General features: G+C 51.4%; 1 protein-coding gene and 1 long non-coding RNA gene across 3 annotated transcripts in view; one reads left to right on the top strand and one right to left on the bottom strand.

Annotated features, from left to right (window-relative positions):
* Positions 1 to 13034: 13034 nt before the first annotated feature.
* On the bottom strand, positions 13035 to 18235 carry LOC125944713 (uncharacterized). Of its 2 annotated transcripts, XR_007466384.1 has the most exons (5): positions 17790 to 18232; positions 17114 to 17451; positions 16027 to 16102; positions 14167 to 15015; positions 13035 to 13824 (listed from the first exon to the last, which is right to left on the bottom strand). It is a non-coding gene; the product is annotated as an uncharacterized LOC125944713 (long non-coding RNA). The 2 variants fall into 2 exon arrangements; XR_007466383.1 differs by lacking the exon at positions 13035 to 13824 and having other exon boundaries at positions 14077 to 15015; positions 17790 to 18235.
* Positions 18236 to 18786: 551 nt separating this feature from the next.
* LOC119450173 (PHD and RING finger domain-containing protein 1) overlaps positions 18787 to 18898 on the top strand; it is a 52249-nt gene continuing 52137 nt past the window's right edge. Inside the window, exon 1 of the mRNA XM_049665681.1 lies at positions 18787 to 18892. The gene's annotated coding sequence lies outside the window, so the exon portion shown is untranslated. The remainder of the gene's footprint in view (positions 18893 to 18898) is intronic.

Raw genomic sequence — 18898 nt, 5'->3', positions numbered from 1 at the left:
ACAGCGTCGCCGACATGGCCACGGCCAGGGCCGCCACGAACGAGGTGTAGCGAAGCCAGCGGCCCGCGTGCGACGTGTCCTCCTCGGGGGACGACCGCTCCTGGGCCGGCCCGTTGGCTGCTGCCGCCGGGTCCGGACCTCGGCGCCGTTCGGCGTCCTGCTCCGCACGTCCCAGCGGCACCCAGCCGCCGAACGTGGGCGAGGATCCCGACAAGAGGACGGAATCCATGGCAGACCTGCGGTCGATTGGCGATCCTTACAGAACAAAATTTGACAGGTTGGTTGGCCAGAGCAAGAGCTCGACCAAGCTGCAGTCGCTTTGCCTCTTCTTCTTCTGCTCGTGCCGGCTCACGACCAATGCTCACGCGGACAAGCACCGCATTCCCAAGTTATACCTGGTGAAGATGGTGATTTCGCAGACTATGGCCCATGTACCCACAACGGGGATTGGTGACGAAGTGGGAGGTACGGGTCAAATAAAATAAGATTAAATGAAGAAATATGAGGCAATATAAGAGTTAAGGAATGGAAATAGAAGAGGTATCGTGCAGGAATGAATGAAGATGAGTGAAATAAAACACGTAATTAGCATGAGGAAATAATTTTAAAGAAAGGCGAATAACCATATCAAACTAATGCACCCTTCGTTTAGTGCTGCCGATGAAATTGCATATGGAAAGGCAAAGATCCCTGCAGCCAAGAGCCGATGCCCCGATAAAAAGGGTAATTTAGACGTAGATGTAGATCATTTGCAGATACTGGCACGTACGCACCTTGTGGGATTGACCAAGAACCGGGTAGGTCAATGTGAAGTACAAAATAAGAGGACAAAAATTTATAATAAGTAAGTTAATGTAATATGTAAGTAATCATGTAATACTAAGTAATATGTAAGTTAGAATCGAAAGAGAGATTGGAGAGACAGCACGACCTTGTGAAGATGAAAAATTATTTGAGAGCCATAAAAATAAAACAATTCACATTCAAGCATGTTAAAGAACCCCAGTTGGTCAAAATTAATCCGGAGCCCTCCACTACGGCGTGCCTCATAATCAGAACAGGTTTTGGCACGTAAAACCCTAGAAAGAATAAGAATTCTAATTCAATTTGGTTGAAAGGAAACGAAGCTTAAAATTTTTAAATTAGAGTTTAAATCTCACTGATCCTAAAAAAAAATCTTGCATGGCAGCGCTAACCTTCCCGTAGCTGTGCCGATGAGTACAGGCACCCAAGCATAGTAAATTTTGAACTGTTAAATCTAATCCAAGAAGGCAGACTGGTTGTTCTAAGGTTCATTTTCTTAAGCTAACAAATTGTCAACAAGAATTTTTTTTTAATGTTCAATGGTCTCATCTTGCCCACACATAGGACAAATTGGTGAGGGTGCCAGACTAGTCCTGTGTAAATACCAGGCATTGTGTTTGCTTGTTTGCTTGCTTGCTTGCTTGCTTGCTTGCTTGCTTGCTTGCTTGCTTGCTTGCTGTGCTTGGCTGGCTTGCTGCTTGCTTGCTTGCTTGCTTGCTTGCTTGCCTTGCTTGCTTGCTGCTTGCTTGCTTGCTGCTTGCTTCTTGCTTGCATTGCTGCTTGCTTGCTTGCTTGCTTGCTTGCTTGCTTGCTTGCTTGCTTGCTTGCTTGCTTGCTTGCTTGGTTGCTTGCTTGCTTGCTTGCTTGCTTGCTTGCTTGCTTGCTTGCTTGCTTGCTTGCTTGCTTGCTTGCTTGCTTGCTTGCTTGCTTGCTTGCTTGCTTGCTTGCTTGCTTGCTTGCTTGCTTGCTTGCTTGCTTGCTTGCTTTGCTTGCTTGCTTGCTTGCTTGCTTGCTTGCTTGCTTGCTTGCTTGCTTGCTTGCTTGCTTGCTTGCTTGCTTGCTTGCTTGCTTGCTTGCTTGCTTGCTTGCTTGCTTGCTTGCTTGCTTGCTTGCTTGCTTGCTTGCTTGCTTGCTTGCTTGCTTGCTTGCTTGCTTGCTTGCTTGCTTGCTTGCTTGCTTGCTTGCTTGCTTGCTTGCTTGCTTGCTTGCTTGCTTGCTTGCTTGCTTGCTTGATTGCTTGCTTGCTTGCTTGCTTGCTTGCTTGCTTGCTTGCTGCTTGCTTGCTTGCTTGCTTGCTTGCTTGCTTGCTTGCTTGCTTGCTTGCTTGCTTGCTTGCTTGCTTGCTTGCTTGCTTGCTTGCTTGCTTGCTGCTTGCTTTGCTTGCTTGCTTGCTTGCTTGCTTGCTTGCTTGCTTGCTTGCTTGCTTGCTTGCTTGCTTGCTTGCTTGCTTGCTTGCTTGCTTGCTGCTGCTTGCTTGCTTGCTTGCTTGCTTGTTGCTTGCTTGCTTGCTTGCTTGCTTGCTTGCTGCTTGCTTGCTTGCTTGCTTGCTTGCTTGCTTGCTTGCTTGCTTGCTTGCTTGCTTGCTTGCTTGCTTGCTTGCTTGCTTGCTTGCTTGCTTGCTTGCTTGCTTGCTTGCTTGCTTGCTTGCTTGCTTGCTTGCTTGCTTGCTTGCTTGCTTGCTTGCTTGCTTGCTTGCTTGCTTGCTTGCTTGCTTGCTTGCTTGCTTGCTTGCTTGCTTGCTTGCTTGCTTGCTTGCTTGCTTGCTTGCTTGCTTGCTTGCTTGCTTGCTTGCTTGCTTGCTTGCTTGCTTGCTTGCTTGCTTGCTTGCTTGCTTGCTTGCTTGCTTGCTTGCTTGCTTGCTTGCTTGCTTGCTTGCTTGCTTGCTTGCTTGCTTGCTTGCTTGCTTGCTTGCTTGCTGCTGCTTGCTTGCTTGCTTGCTTGCTTGCTTGCTTGCTTGCTTGCTTGCTTGCTTGCTTGCTTGCTTGCTTGCTTGCTTGCTTGCTTGCTTGCTTGCTTGCTTGCTTGCTTGCTTGCTTGCTTGCTTGCTTGCTTGCTTGCTTGCTTGCTTGCTTGCTTGCTTGCTTGCTTGCTTGCTTGCTTGCTTGCTTGCTTGCTTGCTTGCTTGCTTGCTTGCTTGCTTGCTTGCTTGCTTTGCTTGCTTGCTTGCTTGCTTGCTTGCTTGCTTGCTTGCTTGCTTGCTTGCTGCTTGCTTGCTTGCTTGCTTGCTTGCTTGCTTGCTTGCTTGCTTGCTTGCTTGCTTGCTTGCTTGCTTGCTTGCTGCTTGCTTGCTTGCTTGCTTGCTTGCTTGCTTGCTTGCTTGCTGCTTGCTTGCTGCTTGCTTGCTGCTTGCTTGCTTGCTTGCTTGCTTGCTTGCTTGCTTGCTTGCTTGCTTGCTTGCTTGCTTGCTTGCTTGCTTGCTTGCTTGCTTGCTTGCTTGCTTGCTTGCTTGCTTGCTTGCTGCTTGTGCTTGCTTGCTTGCTGCTTGCTTGCTTGCTTGCTTGCTTGCTTGCTTGCTTGCTTGCTTGCTTGCTTGCTTGCTTGCTTGCTTGCTTGCTTGCTTGCTTGCTTGCTTGCTTGCTTGCTTGCTTGCTTGCTTGCTGCTTGCTTGCTTGCTTGCTGCTTGCTTGCTTGCTGCTTGCTTGCTTGCTTGCTTGCTTGCTGCTTGCTTGCTTGCTTGCTTGCTTGCTTGCTTGCTTGCTTGCTTGCTTGCTTGCTTGCTTGCTTGCTTGCTGCTTGCTTGCTTGCTTGCTTGCTTGCTTGCTGCTTGCTTGCTTGCTTGCTTGCTTGCTTGCTTGCTTGCTTGCTTGCTTGCTTGCTTGCTTGCTTGCTTGCTTGCTTGCTTGCTTGCTTGCTTGCTTGCTGCTTGTGTGCTTGCTTGCTTGCTTGCTTGCTTGCTTGCTGCTTGCTTGCTTGCTTTGCTTGCTTGCTTGCTTGCTTGCTTGCTTGTGCTTGCTTGCTTGCTGCTTGCTTGCTTGCTTGCTTGCTTGCTTGCTTGCTTGCTTGCTTGCTTGCTTGCTTGCCGTTGCTTGCTTGCTGCTTGCTTGCTTGCTTGCTTGCTTCGTTCTTGCTTGCTTGCTTGCTTGCTTGGCTTGCTGCTTGCTTGCTTGCTTGCGTGCTTGCTTGCTTGCTGCTTGCTTGCTTGCTTGTGCTTGCTTGCTTGCTTGCTTGCCTTGCTGCTTGCTTGCTTGCTTGCTTGCTTGCTTGCTGCTTGCTTGCTGCTTGCTTGCTGCTTGCTTGCTTCTGCTTGTGCTTGCTTGCTTGCTTGCTTGCTTGCTTGCTTGCTTGCTTGCTTGCTTGCTTGCTTGCTTGCTTGCTTGCTTGCTTGCTTGCTTGCTTGCTTGCTTGCTTGCTTGCTTGCTTGCTTGCTTGCTTGCTTGCTTGCTTGCTTGCTTGCTTGCTTGCTTGCTTGCTTGCTTGCTGTTGCTTGCTTGCTTGCTTGCTTGCTTGCTTGCTTGCTGCTTGCTTGCTTGCTTGCTTGCTTGCTGCTTGCTTGCTTGCTTGCTTGCTTGCTTGCTTGCTTGCTTGCTTGCTTGCTTGCTTGCTTGCTTGCTTGCTTGCTTGCTTGCTTGCTTGCTTGCTTGCTTGCTTGCTTGCTTGCTTGCTGCTTGCTTGCTGCTTGCTTGCTTCTTGCTTGCTTGCTTGCTTGCTTGCTTGCTTGCTTGCTTGCTTGCTTGCTTGCTTGCTTGCTTGCTTGCTTGCTTGCTTGCTTGCTTGCTTGCTTGTTTGCTTGCTTGCTTGCTTGCTTGCTTGCTTGCTTGCTTGCTTGCTTGCTTGCTTGCTTGCTTGCTGCTTGCTTGCTTGCTTGCTTGCTTGCTTGCTTGCTTGCTTGCTTGCTTGCTTGCTTGCTTGCTTGCTTGCTTGCTTGCTTGCTTGCTTGCTTGCTTGCTTGCTTGCTTGCTTGCTTGCTTGCTTGCTTGCTTGCTTGCTTGCTTGCTTGCTTGCTTGCTTGCTTGCTTGCTTGCTTGCTTGCTTGCTTGCTTGCTTGCTTGCTTGCTTGCTTGCTTGCTTGCTGCTTGCTTGCTTGCTTGCTTGCTTGCTTGCTTGCTTGCTTGCTTGCTTGCTTGCTTGCTTGCTTGCTTGCTTGCTTGCTTGCTTGCTTGCTTGCTTGCTTGCTTGCTTGCTTGCTTGCTTGAAGCTTGCTTGCTGGATGCTGCTTGCTTGCTTGCTTGCTTGCTTGCTTGCTGCTTGCTTGCTTGCTTGCTTGCTTGCTTGCTTGCTTGCTTGCTTGCTTGCTGCTTGCTTGCTTGCTTGCTTGCTGTTTGCTTGCTTGCTTGCTTGCTTTGCTTGCTTGCTTTGCTTGCTTGTTGCTTGCTTGCTTGCTTGCTTGCTTGCTTGCTTGCTTGCTTGCTTGCTTGCTGCTGCTTGCTTTGCTTGCTTGCTTGCTTGCTTGCTTGCTTGCTGCTTGCTTGCTTGCTTGCTGCTTGTTTTTTTTTTGCTTGCTTGCTTGCTTGCTTGCTTGCTTGCTTGCTTGCTTGCTGCTTGCTTGCTTGCTTGCTTGCTTGCTTGCTTGCTTGTTTGTTTGTTTGTTTGTTTGTTTGCTTGCTTGCTTGCTTGCTTGCTTGTTTGTTTGTTTGTTTGTTTGTTTGTTTTTTGATATTGTGAAGCCACGTCTCTAGAATACAAATGTATGCTTGCAAAGGGTAAATGGAACTGATGTCTCTCGCTGCCGCGAAAAATGCGATGTCATCTGCATAGACATGCAGATACACATCCTGGCTCAGCGGAACTCAACTCATAAACAGGTTAAATAGTACAGGAGACAGAACTGCCCCCTGGGGCACTCCTCTTGTCTGGTTCAACTTCGTTGACGAAAAGCTGTTCTGAAAAGAATGAAATTCTCTTTGTTTCTAAGAAACTCAAAACTCATGCCGTTGGACTGTTGAAAATTGTAGGACTGTAATCTGTCCAGCAGTAGTGGGTACTCATAAGCTTTCATAAGCTTATGAGCTATCATATCATAAGCTTAAGCTATCATAAGCTTTCGCTATGTCAAGAGTCACTCGACTCTTGGCCAATGCCCGTGAGTGGGTATGTGCCAAAGACGTTAAGGTCATCATCATCATCACTAATGCACTAAATTCTTTCCTACGCCGAGCAAGTTGGGTGCGGCTTTCCAAGTCGACATGCGCGCATCAAATGGAGAGACCATGCCGGAAGCCTATTTGACTAGGGCTCAGCGACGCATTTTAAGATATATTATCCATCATGGGGCTATGTAAAATTATTTCAATAAGTTTTACCATATTTGGCGTAAAAGAAAAAGGCATAAAATTGGCAAGACTGTAGCCAGCTCCCTGCTTTTTTAGGTAGCGGAATTATTTTGGCTGTCCTCCATTCTGGAAGGATCCAAGCACTTTTTTAGAGACTAATTCACCGTGTTCAGAAAGTCTTGAAGAGACATTACTCAAAACATTTTTATCATCGCATTGGAAATGCCATGAGGACCTGGGGTTGAGGCAAGCAATGATCTAATGATATTGGAAAGCTCAGACACAGTGATCTTCACAAAGCCATCCGCGACGGGAGGCCTTAAGGGCCCATTCGGCAAAAGTGGTGTTAAGCGTTGTTCTAAAACCTTTCCGATTAATTCTAAAGAATCAGACGTGTCGCATGGTGAAAGAATTACAGACGTAATTTCCTCTGGTGTCGGTATGAACATTCTATACCGAAGGCATCTGAACAGAGATCTTTTGTTGCTCGGCTTAGAGCGCAAATCATGATGTTTATATATATACTCCTCTTTGGCATTCGATACTGTTCTTTCGAATGCATCAGCTGCGAACTTATAATCCCTTCAGTTGTTGTTGTTGCCTCAAAACATGGCTCGTACCCACGAGGGGGATTGGCCACACTGGATGGACTGAAACGTGCACCCAACAACATACCAAAACGGGTAAAGGAAGACATTCAAAACGAAGCATTTGGAAACTAAATGATAACACAACTTTCGAGAGGTCCTATACATAAACTTAGGAAAACATAAAACTCTCTTCAGTTAATATTGTCACGTAGTAGTGACGCTGAAGAAAACAGTCGTAAAACTGTGTACGACGAAACTGGTTGTTTATTGGGCGAACCTGTGCCCACAAAAGCAAGGTACACTCAAAGCACAACGATAGCGGCGAACACAGTCGGCGATCGTCGAAAATCTGATCAGCGGCGAAACGCGTCGGCTTTTATACCTGAGTCATCGAAGGTTCCAGATTAATCCCTGATGCCCGCGTGTCTTCCAGAAAGTTCTAGACAATTCGCGTCGCTCATACAATCAGATTACATGGGCGTCGGTGACCACAGACGATGGATAGAAGCATCGATAACGTCCGAGAAGCTTCCAATGCAGGCGCGTCCTGCGCCGAGCGATAACGTTTAACATTTGTCAGCCAATGTTGAAAGCGGCCACCAGTGAAAGATAAACATGTGTACGTGTCAATACCCTCCCCCTTAAAAAAGCATCGTCCCGATGCTACAAACAAACACAAAAGCGAAAACAAAACCATGCGTAATAAACAAAATAAAAAAAACAATAACAAAATAACAAAGTACCTAAGTTTGTCAGCGGGCGTAGAAAGGCTTAAGACGCACCACGTGGATGACTTCAGGTCGTGCCCGGCGCCGCTGTGATTGCGAAATGCCGTCTGGCACGACCTCATAGTCCAGTGCGCCAATACGTCGGGTGATCTTATATGGTCCCGAAATAGCGACGTAACAGCTTCTCGCTAAGTCCTCGTCGGCGTATCGGAGTCCAGACCCAAACACGGTCACCGGGCTGGTACTCGACGTAGCGTCGTCGAAGGTTGTAGTGTCGGCTGTCGGTCCTCTGCTGGTTCTTGATGCGCAGTCGGGCGAGCTGTCGACCTTCTTCGGCACGCTGCAAATAAGTGGCAACGTCGAGATTTTCTTCGTCAGCGACGTCTGGTAGCATGGCGTCAAGCGTCGTTGCCGGGTTCCTTCCGTAGACCAAGTTGAACGGCGCCATGTGCGTCGTTTCTTGCACGGCCGTGTTGTATGCGAAGGTCACGTACGGAAGGATGGCATCCCACGTCTTGTGTTCGACGTCGACGTACATTGCCAGCATGTCGGCGATGGTCTTATTTAGGCGCTCGGTGAGGCCATTCGTCTGCGGGTGGTAGGCGGTGGTGCGGCGATGGCTTGTCTGGCTGTACCGCAGGATGGCTTGAGTTAGTTCTGCCGTAAAGGCCGTGCCTCTGTCGGTGATGAGGACTTCTGGGGCACCGTGACGCAGGAGGATGTTCTCAACGAAGAATCGGGCTACCTCGGCGGCACTGCCTTTGGGCAAGGCTTTTGTTTCGGCGTAGCGGGTGAGGTAGTCCGTAGCGACGACGATCCATTTATTTCCGGACGTCGACGTCGGAAAAGGCCCCAGTAAGTCCACCCCGATCTGCTGGAACGGTCGGCGAGGTGGCTCGATTGGCTGTAGAAGTCCGGCTGGCCTTGTCGGCGGTGTTTTGCGTCGCTGACAGTCTCGGCATGTCCTTACGTAATGGGCGACGTCGGCAGAGAGGCGAGGCCAGTAGTATTTTTCTTGTATCCTCGCGAGAGTGCGTGAAAAACCGAGATGTCCAGCCGTTGGGTCGTCATGGAGAGCTTGCAGAACCTCTGGACGCAATGCTGAGGGTACCACGAGGAGGTAGTTGGCTCGGAGAGGCGAGAAGTTCTTCTTTAGGAGAATGTCGTTTTGCAAGAAAAACGACGCCAATCCTCGCCTGAACACCTTCGGCACAATGACGGTCTTGCCTTCCAGGTAGTCTACAAGGCTCCTTAGTTCCGGGTCGGCTCGCTGTTGTTCGGCGAATTCGTCGGCACTGATTGGTCCCAAGAAAGTGTCGTCATCCTGGTCGTCCTGTGGCGGCGGTTCGACGGGGGCGCGAGACAAGCAGTCGGCGTCAGAGTGCTTTCGCCCGGACTTGTAAACGACGGTGATGTCGAATTCTTGAAGTCTCAGACTCCATCGTGCGAGGCGACCTGAAGGATCCTTCAAGTTAGCTAGCCAACACAAGGCGTGGTGGTCGCTCACAACTTTAAAGGGCCTGCCATAGAGGTAGGGACGAAACTTTGATGTAGCCCAGATGATGGCGAGGCACTCCTTTTCTGTTGTGGAATAATTTGCTTCCGCCTTCGATAGCGACCGCTGGCGTAACTTACAACCCTTTCTAGTCCATCAGTCCTCTGCACAAGCACGGCGCCGAGTCCTACGCTGCTTGCGTCGGTGTGGACTTCGGTATCGGCGTTTTCGTCGAAATGCGCAAGTACTGGCGGCGATTGCAGGCGTCGCTTCAGTTCTTCAAATGCTTCGAGTTGCGGCGTCTCCCACTTGAACTCGACGTCGGCCTTCGTGAGATACGTCAGTGGCTCTGCGATCCGTGAAAAATCCTTGACGAAGCGCCTGTAATAGGCGCACAGTCCAAGAAATCTACGCACTGCCTTCTTGTAGGTACACTCAAAGCACAACGATAGCGGCGAACACAGTCGGCGATCGTCGAAAATCTGATCAGCGGCGAAACGCGTCGGCTTTTATACCTGAGTCATCGAAGGTTCCAGATTAATCCCTGATGCCCGCGTGTCTTCCAGAAAGTTCTAGACAATTCGCGTCGCTCATACAATCAGATTACATGGGCGTCGGTGACCACAGACGACGGATAGAAGCATCGATAACGTCCGAGAAGCTTCCAATGCAGGCGCGTCCTGCGCCGAGCGATAACGTTTAACATTTGTCAGCCAATGTTGAAAGCGGCCACCAGTGAAAGATAAACATGTGTACGTGTCAATATTGAAAATATTAAGCATAACTTCCCCGTCCTCTTGCTTCTGATAATGATGATGACGATGGCCCTATCCTATACAGTAATAATTATTTTCTGAGGTTTTACGTTCAAGAACCACGATATGATTATGAGGCACGCCGTAGCGGGGAACTCCCGGATAATTTTGACCACAGTTGTCTAACTTGCACCTAATGCACGGTACACCTTAGTAACAGCTCTTGGCAGATACAAGGGCACAGATTAGCATACATTCATCGGGAACACGCGAATAATCAGACGCGGCGTCGTCATATTATTCCATGCAGTGCTTTACAAAGCGGCAAAATGAAAGAACACACAGTGTGCAGATGGTGCGTGACAAAAGGCTCGGTGCATTCCATCCTAATGCTACGTGTCGCTTCAGAAAGGGAGAAAGAGAACGATGAAGGTACATCATTTCTTGGAAGCCACAACAAATCAATAAAATGACGGGTTTTAGTCTGATACGTGAGCATCAAAAATTAGAATTATGATGGCAGGAACTATAAGGTGTATAGTATAGCAAAAGACTTCGTCTTAGACTTGCAATGTTATATTCCCGCTCAACCGCAGGGGGAGGCTGGGAACTATAGTTTGCATGGCTAATTCCAAATTGACAAACGGATTAGACTTACTAAAGCTCCTTTTGACAGCTCGGATTGAAGCCGCGCAAATCCGCACTTATGTGCGCAGGGCATGGTCGACGTCCTCGCATGCTCTTGATCGAGAAACCACTGGTAAACAGTTATGCCGTGGATTAAATTGAAGCCGCTCCGGTTGCATTCAAGCAGAGCGAGTTCGCAAAAGCAAACAATTGTATACATATACGCATCGTAGCATCCTTGTGAGTCGTGAAACCATTGCACTGCTGGGCAGTGCTTTGCGACACGATACGATACTACTCGCTGGGCGCGAGTGCTCAATTGTCCATTTTTGTTCATCCCGTTTCTTTCAGCTGCCTGTGGTATCGGTAGCCAGTATATATAGTAATAGGCCAATACTGGTATACGCTTCGGGCTGCGGCCAGTGGTATTGGTAACCAGCGGTATCATCTGTAGATATCATCCGCCTCTGACCGCGGCCAGAAACCGATACCACTGCCTTGTTGAGGCAAATGACCATGAATTTCGTGTCGTTTATTGATATGAGTGTCCCAACGCAACGCTTCCGCAACGTGGCACTCTGCGGCAAGCAGCTATCGGTTAACTGCCATACTATGTGTCAGTGTTCTAGCGTTTCTGACAATGTTATTCTTCGAGTATTTCGGCGGCGCACGGGAGCGTTACTCGGCATAGGGTGGGGGTACATAAGCGTTCCGCGAATATTATTGTGATAGCAATTATATGGACACTTCAAGCGGATTTCTGCCGTCTCCGTCGCCGGGAGGCTCCGTATAGATTCCAAGGGTGATAAAACCGTCGCCGCGCGCCGTATGCGCGAGTGAAAGCGCGCGGGGGACGCGTGCTATCACGGAGAGCGAATGCACGGCGGAAAGCAAACGCGACCGTCGCGCGAAAGGTAGTGGGGGTATGGGAGGGAGGGAGGGAGGGAGGGAGGCGGTGATACGCCTTTGGTGCTCTGGCACCAAAGGCGTATCTTGCAATCGGGCGTAAGGGGCACTTGCCACTCAATCTCTCACGCGAAAGCAAGAAAGCGGGAAGGCAGCGCGGGAGGGAGGGGGGGGGGGCAGCCTCTCCTCTGCCAACAACTTCTCTGCACAACTCCTCTGCACGTTGCCCGGCGGTGGCGGTCGCCCGCACCGTCTCTTATCTCCACACGGCTCTGACCTTTGTATGCACTGTGCATTCGCCGCTCAGTTTCCGTTGAAGCGATTGACCGTGCGAACAATTCGCTCGCTGCGGCGGCTGCGCTTGCTGCCAGCGTTTTGACAGTCGTTGTCTGCGGTCATTCGGTGTGATCTATTCTTGTTTGCTTGTGCGCGCTGACACCGCGCTTGTTAATTCAGTTAGTCCAAATGTGTCCAAGAGCCGATAAAACTACTATCCCTACTCCGAATAGCTCTCTACTAATTTGCTATCGCAATTGATGCTTCGCTTTTCGGGTGAAACTGCGAAAATTTTTAATATGCACGCAAACGGGCTGGCGTTTGTTGCATTTTTTTACCCGCGTGATAATCAACATATATGCACGTCCCGTGACATGATGCAAAGCTTCTAACCTTCGAGGAGTTCTCGATCGTCAACCTGCGAAGTGCTGAGCACGCGGTGGTATTCGGAGCGCCTCACGTATACCTTTCTTTTTGTCCTGACTGCCAATAGGGTCCCGGTCAGAGATAACTTGTCGCCTTGCTCTGAACTCCACTCTCTCCGACGCTGAGTACATCTCGCCGAAGCGCATTTCTTTGATCCGAAGTTCAGAACATTTTCAGATCGCTCTCCAGGCTCAGAGAACCGAGATAACGATGCAGTAAACTGAGGCAGACCGCAAGACAAATACACCATGGTGGATTTTTCTGTCATTTCACTCGCGCTTCCTGAATGTGGAGACGCACATTTGAGCTTAGGTTCGAATGCAAATATTGTTACTTTGTCCTTGGAAATGAGGACCGGATTGCGGTTATATTGCATTTGATGAATTTCAAGATGAACTCGATCGATAGTTGTTTAACTTCGAATATGGTATACGCTTCCAATATGTTGTTGTTGTTGTTGTTGTTGTTGTTGTTGTTGTTGTTGTTGTTGTTGTTGTTGTTGCCTCAAAACATGTTTATTTACCACCTTCTTCTTCTTCTTCTGCTTCACACTTACGTAACAATGGCATGTATGGCTTAAGAAATTTAGTTTGTTGTATTTTTGTTAAACGTACACCCTGTCGCAAAAAAGCGAAGGCCAGTCGACCATTGGTCGGCTGACCTTTGCCTTTTTTGCGATAGGCTGTGCATCTCGCATCGTTACCTGATTCACTTTTCAAAACACCTATTGCCAATGTGTGCCGCGTGCTTGAAAACTTTGCATGCGCCACCCACAGGACGAAGATGAAGATCGCGAGGAAGCACGAATGCGACCCCAAAAGAAAGTTCCCCCTGCGAGAAACAGAACTTGGTCGTGGAAGGACCATGGTGCCTACGCTCTTCCATGCTTAAACAAACTTGTGACATGCAGCTCGAGCCATAAAAAGGTTTCAAGTGGGCTCATACAAACACCTGAGACAGCAGTGTCGTCTTGAGCGGAAGAGAAGATGATGGAGACGAAGACAGGCGACGAAGACGAAGCCAGAGGCTATAAAAGCGAGTCCGCGTTGGCCATTAGCACCAGCTGCCCGGGGGGCGCGGCCGGGACCTGATGGAGGCCACGTTGGCAAGTATGTCCTTCGACACGCAAGCTACTTTCACTAATGTCTGCCTTAATTTCCTTTCATTTAATCTGTGATGTCTCATCGCAAGCTCTCTTCCGCGATGCCCCCGCGAAGCATGCCAAAACGCGATCGAGCCAACCGGCCCTTCATACTTCGTGCAAGCCTCGGCGCAGCGTACGATGTCCCGGACGACGCCTGCTGGAGAATGAACAGTCCTCGCGGAACCAGCCCCGAGCATTGAGGAGGAGGCCCCGAAGACGAGCGGCTTCAGGTGGACTCCACCCGTCCGCTTCTGACATGGCTTATCAATTCCAAGGGCACCGCAACGAGAAAAGGCCACAGCCACAAAAGGATTTCTCCATGGTCCTCCAACCACCCGCTGACCCAGGCGAGCTTGAAGCACGATCCTGCTGAACGGACTAGCCGTGTGCTACCTGCTTGACAGTCCTGGACACTGTGACGTCTCCTGGAACGTGTTAGGGGCGTTAAAGGGCCCGGCAATCCGTGTTCTACCACACACCATCAATTTTTCGAGATGTTCATTGCAATCACCGTCATGTCGCTCCACTATAGCTGGAGTCTAATAGAACCTCTCGGGAAGGGGAGGCCCCGAAGACAGTTGAGCCGACTAGTTTGGCTGTTACCTGCCCATAGCAAAGACGGACCTGTGGCGCAGCTTAAAAGCCGTCGGGCGGCTACAAGGGGCTCTCCGGCAGGCCTGCACTCACTGGGACACCGCACCTTATCTATTTTCCGTCACGTGATGTTTCTACCGATCATATTCACTGCAGACTCCTGACGGCCCTCCAGCTGGAAGTCTGCTGGAACCTGTCAGGAGCGTAGAAAAAGCCCCGAAGAGCAAGTCAGTCCTGACGGCCCCTTACAGCTGGAAGTCTCCAGGAACCTGTCAGGGGCGTGGAAGGGGGAGGCCCTGAAGACGAGCCTAGCAGTGGCTTCACAATGGCTCTGCTCGTCCGCTTCTGTTCATGGCCGCATTCCAAGGGCGCTGCAACACAAAAGAGCCGCAGCAGTTGAGCCGACCAGTTTGGCTGTTACCTGCCCATAGCAAAGACGGACCTGTGGCGCATCTTAATCGCCGTCGGGCAGCTACAAGGGGCTCTCTGGCAGGCCTGCACTCACCGGGACACCGCACCGTATCTACTTTCCGTAACGTCATGTTTCTACCGATCGTATTCACTGCATGCAGACTCCTGACGGCCCTCCAAAGCTGGAAGTCTCCTGGAACCTGTCAGGGGCGTGGAAGGGGGAGGCCCCGAAGACGAGCCTAGCAGTGGCTTCACAATGGCTCTGCTCGTCCGCTTCTGTTCATGGCCGCATTCCAAGGGCGCTGCAACACAAAAGAGCCGCAGCAGTTGAGCCGACCAGTTTGGCTGTTACCTGCCCATAGCAAAGACGGACCTGTGGCGCATTTTAAGCGCCGTCGGGCAGCTACAAGGGGCTCTCTGGCAGGCCTGCACTCACAAGGACACCGCACCTTATCTACTTTCCGTCACGTGATGTTTCTACCGATCATATTCACTGCAGACTCCTGACGGCCCTCCAAAGCTGGAAGTCTCCTGGAACCTGTCAGGGGCGTGGAAGGGGGAGGCCCCGAAGACGAGCCTAGCAGTGGCTTCACAATGGCTCTGCTCGTCCGCTTCTGTTCATGGCCGCATTCCAAGGGCGCTGCAACACAAAAGAGCCGCAGCAGTTGAGCCGACCAGTTTGGCTGTTACCTGCCCATAGCAAAGACGGACCTGTGGCGCATTTTAAGCGCCGTCGGGCAGCTACAAGGGGCTCTCTGGCAGGCCTGCACTCACAAGGACACCGCACCTTATCTACTTTCCGTCACGTGATGTTTCTACCGATCATATTCACTGCAGACTCCTGACGGCCCTCCAAAGCTGGAAGTCTCCTGGAACCTGTCAGGGGCGTGGAAGGGGGAGGCCCCGAAGACGAGCCTAGCAGTGGCTTCACAATGGCTCTGCTCGTCCGCTTCTGTTCATGGCCGCATTCCAAGGGCGCTGCAACACAAAAGAGCCGCAGCAGTTGAGCCGACCAGTTTGGCTGTTACCTGCCCATAGCAAAGACGGACCTGTGGCGCATTTTAAGCGCCGTCGGGCAGCTACAAGGGGCTCTCTGGCAGGCCTGCACTCACAAGGACACCGCACCTTATCTACTTTCCGTCACGTGATGTTTCTACCGATCATATTCACTGCAGACTCCTGACGGCCCTCCAAAGCTGGAAGTCTCCTGGAACCTGTCAGGGGCGTGGAAGGGGGAGGCCCCGAAGACGAGCCTAGCAGTGGCTTCACAATGGCTCTGCTCGTCCGCTTCTGTTCATGGCCGCATTCCAAGGGCGCTGCAACACAAAAGAGCCGCAGCAGTTGAGCCGACCAGTTTGGCGGTTACCTGCCCATAGCAAAGACAGACCTGTGGCGCATTTTAAGCGCCGTCGGGCAGCTACAAGGGGCTCTCTGGCAGGTCTGCATTCACAAGGACACCGCACCTTATCTACTTTCAGTCACGTGATGTTTCTACCGACCATATTCACTGCAGACTCCTGACGGTCCTCCAAAGCTGGAAGTCTCCTGGAACCTGTCAGGGGCGTGGAAGGGGGAGGCCCCGAAGACGAGCCTAGCAGTGGCTTCACAATGGCTCTGCTCGTCCGCTTCTGTTCATGGCCGCATTCCAAGGGCGCTGCAACACAAAAGAGCCGCAGCAGTTGAGCCGACCAGTTTGGCTGTTACCTGCCCATAGCAAAGACGGACCTGTGGCGCATTTTGAGCGCCGTCGGGCAGCTACAAGGGGCTCTCTCGCAGGCCTGCACTCACAAGGACACTGCATATCTACTTTCCGTCACGTGATGTTTCTACCGATCATATTCACTGCAGACTCCTGACGGCCCTCCAAAGCTGGAAGTCTCCTGGAACCTGTCAGGGGCGTGGAAGGGGGAGGCCCCGAAGACGAGCCTAGCAGTGGCTTCACAATGGCTCTGCTCGTCCGCTTCTGTTCATGGCCGCATTCCAAGGGCGCTGCAACACAAAAGAGCCGCAGCAGTTGAGCCGACCAGTTTGGCTGTTACCTGCCCATAGCAAAGACAGACCTGTGGCGCATTTTAAGCGCCGTCGGGCAGCTACAAGGGGCTCTCTGGCAGGCCTGCATTCACAAGGACACCGCACCTTATCTACTTTCAGTCACGTGATGTTTCTACCGACCATATTCACTGCAGACTCCTGACGGTCCTCCAAAGCTGGAAGTCTCCTGGAACCTGTCAGGGGCGTGGAAGGGGGAGGCCCCGAAGACGAGCCTAGCAGTGGCTTCACAATGGCTCTGCTCGTCCGCTTCTGTTCATGGCCGCATTCCAAGGGCGCTGCAACACAAAAGAGCCGCAGCAGTTGAGCCGACCAGTTTGGCTGTTACCTGCCCAAAGCAAAGACGGACCTGGGGCGCATTTTAAGCGCCGTCGGGCAGCTACAAGGGGCTCTCTGGCAGGCCTGCACTCGCAAGGACACCGCACCTTATCTACTTTCCTTCACGTGATGTTTCTACCGATCATATTCACTGCAGACTCCTGACGGCCCTCCAAAGCTGGAAGTCTCCTGGAACCTGTCAGGGGCGTGGAAGGGGGAGGCCCCGAAGACGAGCCTAGCAGTGGCTTCACAGTGGCTCTGCTCGTCCGCTTCTGTTCATGGCAGCATTCCAAGGGCGCTGCAACACAAAAGAGCCGCAGCAGTTGAGCCGACCAGTTTGGCTGTTACCTGCCCATAGCAAAGACGGACCTGTGGCGCATTCTGAGCGCCGTCGGGCAGCTACAAGGGGCTCTCTCGCAGGCCTGCACTCACAAGGACACTACATATCTACTTTCCGTCACGTGATGTTTCTACCGATCATATTCACTGCAGACTCCTGACGGCCCTCCAAAGCTGGAAGTCTCCTGGAACCTGTCAGGGGCGTGGAAGGGGGAGGCCCCGAAGACGAGCCTAGCAGTGGCTTCACAATGGCTCTGCTCGTCCGCTTCTGTTCATGGCCGCATTCCAAGGGCGCTGCAACACAAAAGAGCCGCAGCAGTTGAGCCGACCAGTTTGGCTGTTACCTGCCCAAAGCAAAGACGGACCTGTGGCGCATTTTCAGCGCCGTCGGGCAGCTACAAGGGGCTCTCTGGCAGGCCTGCACTCGCAAGGACACCGCACCTTATCTACTTTCCGTCACGTGATGTTTCTACCGATCATATTCACTGCAGACTCCTGACGGCCCTCCAAAGCTGGAAGTCTCCTGGAACCTGTCAGGGGCGTGGAAGGGGGAGGCCCCGAAGACGAGCCTAGCAGTGGCTTCACAGTGGCTCTGCTCGTCCGCTTCTGTTCATGGCAGCATTCCAAGGGCGCTGCAACACAAAAGAGCCGCAGCAGTTGAGCCGACCAGTTTGGCTGTTACCTGCCCATAGCAAAGACGGACCTGTGGCGCATTTTAAGCGCCGTCGGGCAGCTACAAGGGGCTCTCTGGCAGGCCTGCACTCACAAGGACACCGCACCTTATCTGCTTTCCGTCACGTGATGTTTCTACCGATCATATTCACTGCAGACTCCTGACGGCCCTCCAAAGCTGGAAGTCTCCTGGAACCTGTCAGGGGCGTGGAAGGGGGAGGCCCCGAAGACGAGCCTAGCAGTGGCTTCACAATGGCTCTGCTCGTCCGCTTCTGTTCATGGCCGCATTCCAAGGGCGCTGCAACACAAAAGAGCCGCAGCAGTTGAGCCGACCAGTTTGGCTGTTACCTGCCCATAGCAAAGACGGACCTGTGGCGCATTTTAAGCGCCGTCGGGCAGCTACAAGGGGCTCTCTGGCAGGCCTGCACTCGCAAGGACACCGCACCTTATCTACTTTCCGTCACGTGATGTTTCTACCGATCATATTCACTGCAGACTCCTGACGGCCCTCCAAAGCTGGAAGTCTCCTGGAACCTGTCAGGGGCGTGGAAGGGGGAGGCCCCGAAGACGAGCCTAGCAGTGGCTTCACAGTGGCTCTGCTCGTCCGCTTCTGTTCATGGCCGCATTACAAGGGCGCTGCAACACAAAAGAGCCGCAGCAGTTGAGCCGACCAGTTTGGCTGTTACCTGCCCATAGCAAAGACGGACCTGTGGCGCTACTTAAACGCTGTCGGGCAGCTACATGGAGGTGCTCTCTCGACGTTCCTGCGCTTCATCGGAACACCTTGGTCATCGGAAAATGTCCTCGAGCGACAACGTGCCTTCCTTAGTCCTCACCGCGCCTCCCGGACAGCTGAATAAAATGTTAAATCACCTAATGTGCCTGTTCGTGTCACACTGCAGCGCCTGGTTTGGAAAACCGGCTGGAGCTGCTTTTAGATAAATCTGCTTAAAAATGAGGAGTTTCGCAGTTGCTGATGTAAGCAGGGTCGGGAAGCTTAAGGGGATCTATATTGCACACTTGGCATAATAAAGAACCAATCAAGACCTGTTGCACTTGTGACCTGGTCTAAATAAAGAACCAACCAAGGCCTGTTACACTTGTGAGCTGGTCTAAGCCATAGAATAAAGAACCAACTGTCTAAGCAGGGTCAGGCAGTTACAGGGGTTCTATATTAAAAAGCATGGTTTGGCTTGGCTAAACCACTTGGCTAAAAGCTAGTAGTTCTTTAGCACACCCATATAATAAAGAATCAACCAAGGCCTGTTGCATTCAGTCCTGTGCCAACGTTGCCTGTGCAAACAAAATTCGGCATCTCTTTAGCTCTTGTAAGCAGTGGTTTTGGTTCCGCTTTCCAATGCAAAACATTTGAAGTTCGAAGACTACTGGCGCTATCTATTGTCGCGAAACCCATCACATCCGGGTTTTTCTCGCAAGCGTTGCTGGGAAGGGCTGAAGTTATGGACAATAATGGCTGCCATCTCGGCAAGCAGTGAATGTCGCGCTCCGCATAAAGACTTCTGTCGCACCTTTGCCATGCGCTGTTTGGTAATC

Source organism: Dermacentor silvarum, chromosome 4, assembly GCF_013339745.2.
Source record: "Dermacentor silvarum isolate Dsil-2018 chromosome 4, BIME_Dsil_1.4, whole genome shotgun sequence".
In the NCBI taxonomy this organism is placed as follows: domain Eukaryota; kingdom Metazoa; phylum Arthropoda; class Arachnida; order Ixodida; family Ixodidae; genus Dermacentor; species Dermacentor silvarum.
This window is presented reverse-complemented; position numbering and strand designations above follow the sequence as displayed.